The sequence below is a fragment of the Pecten maximus genome, chromosome 7 (assembly GCF_902652985.1).
Source record: "Pecten maximus chromosome 7, xPecMax1.1, whole genome shotgun sequence".
Lineage (NCBI taxonomy): Eukaryota > Metazoa > Mollusca > Bivalvia > Pectinida > Pectinidae > Pecten > Pecten maximus.
This window is the reverse complement of record NC_047021.1, coordinates 13,887,230-13,889,559: the sequence shown is the minus strand read 5'-3', so window position 1 is coordinate 13,889,559 and position 2,330 is coordinate 13,887,230. Positions and strand designations below refer to the sequence as shown.

The 2,330-nt window shown below is 41.4% G+C and overlaps 1 long non-coding RNA gene across 1 annotated transcript; it reads right to left on the bottom strand.

Annotated features, from left to right (window-relative positions):
- Positions 1 to 629: 629 nt before the first annotated feature.
- On the bottom strand, positions 630 to 1,742 carry LOC117331066. The gene is made up of 2 exons (XR_004533444.1): positions 1,500 to 1,742; positions 630 to 1,136 (listed from the first exon to the last, which is right to left on the bottom strand). It is a non-coding gene; the product is annotated as an uncharacterized LOC117331066 (long non-coding RNA).
- Between the last annotated feature and the right edge of the window lie 588 nt (positions 1,743 to 2,330).

Below are 2,330 nucleotides of genomic sequence, written 5' to 3'. Positions count from 1 at the left end.
ACCAACAGGTGGAGCTTGTAGTCCAGCCAACAGGTGTATCTTATAGTCCAGCCAACAGGTGGAGCTTGTAGTCCAGCCAACAGGTGTAGCTCATAGTCCAACCAACAGGTGTATCATATAGTCCAGCCAACAGGTGTAGCTTATAGTCCATCCAACAGGTGTAGCTTATAGTCCATCCAACAGGTGTAGCTTATAGTCCAACCAACAGGTGGAGCTTGTAGTCCAGCCAACAGGTGTATCTTATAGTCCAGCCAACAGGTGGAGCTTGTAGTCCAGCCAACAGGTGTAGCTCATAGTCCAACCAACAGGTGTATCATGTAGTCCAGCCAACAGGTGTAGCTTATAGTCCATCCAACAGGTGTAGCTTATAGTCGATCCAACAGGTGTAGCTTATAGTCCAACCAACAGGTGGAGCTTGTAGTCCAGCCAACAGGTGTATCTTATAGTCCAGCCAACAGGTGGAGCTTGTAGTCCAGCCAACAGGTGTAGCTTGTAGTCCAGCCAACAGGTGTAGCTCATAGTCCAGCCAACAGGTGTAGCTCATAGTCCAGCCAACAGGTGTATCATATTGTTACGTAGGACGAGCGTCGAGCAGTTATAAGGGAAATGACACAACAAGTCGTGTTAGCAACAGTTAACAATTTATTTACAACATGTAAACAATCACACGCACTCTCAACCAAGTTTCACACCATAATTGTATTAAAGTCACTAAAGTCTGCTCTACCAATCATAATATTGGTTCACAACCTCCAAAACGGTCACCCGCCTAGCTGGGTACAACGTCAGCTGCATTCTCTTCATACTAAAGGTTCCCGACAGCAGTTGGACCACCGGAAATAGTGTCCACACAGGATCACCACACAATAACTTCAAGTTACACAAATAAAAGTGTGCCTCAGCACAACTCCTGACACCGTAGAGATGGGTACAACAGACCCTCACAACCAATTCACAAGATTGTGTCACACGGCTCAATCAACGTTACCACCAAGGTCGCCTCATGACCTATCCCGAAGCTTTGGGTAATCTAGTTGACCTTCCTGTCTGAAGGTCCAGGCGCTGGTATTCCCTTGCTCTATGATAGGCCCTGACAGAGGTCTCTCACATGTCGTTGTTGTGACCGGTATTGGGAGCTTAAATATAAGAATACAATATATCTAACACTTTCACCCAAATAGACTTTCTTAATTAGATCAATATATTTCATAATAATATTTATCACCATAAATCACATAATTACCAACATTCAAATATATAATAATGCATATTAAACATCCAATATCCTAAAATATACATATACCTAACTTAAGTATCGATATACATAGCAAATTACAACAACGTATTCCAACATATGTACTTAAATACTTCTAACACAATACAATAACAATGTTACATAACAATGAGCTGCACGTTCTAACGGACGTTCACCATAGATATTTAACCTAAAAAGGGCTAGAGAATAGTAAAATAGAAACAAATTACAAAGACACACTTACCACAGTCTGTTATCTGTGCCTGAATAATTAGTGTCCCACTACTACCACAGTAAAACTCGGGGAACACACCTCGTGCGTACCGGTCCGAGAAAACACACGGCCGACATTTTCACGCACCTACCTGGTCTCACCTCGTAGTACGGTGGCCCGTATAGAACAAAGACAACACCGCACGAACATATATGACATGAATATACATACGACGTAACACATATAGTCCAGCCAACAGGTGTAGCTTGTAGTCCATCCAACAGGTGTAGCTTATAGTCCATCCAACAGGTGTAGCTCATAGTCCAGCAAACAGGTGTATCTTATAGTCCATATTACAGGTGGAGCTTATAGTCCATCCAACAGTTGTAGCTTGTAGTCCAGCCAACAGGTGTATCTTATAGTCCATCCAACAGGTGTAGCTTATAGTCGATCCAACAGGTGTATCATATAGTCCATCCAACAGGTGTAGCTTATAGTCCATCCAACAGTTGTAGCTTGTAGTCCAGCCAACAGGTGTAGCTTATAGTCCAGCCAACAGGTGTAGCTTATAGTCCAGCCCTCTCCCTCATAACTATTATATTAACAAGAATTAATATAAAAATAGATAAGGTTTTGAAACGCGTTTAAACTTTAAAGTCAGAAACCTTCCACACAATGGCCAAAACTGTTTAGATATTATCTTCCATTGACGATAATATGATTTTCCTCCATTGACGATAAGTTAATTCGATGAATTAAAACGTTTATGGCTAAGTTACATGTACAGTACAATCTGCATATCTTTCCGTTTTTTTTTAAATGGTTCCTTATCAAATGTTCTAATACTATTGATAACTGAAG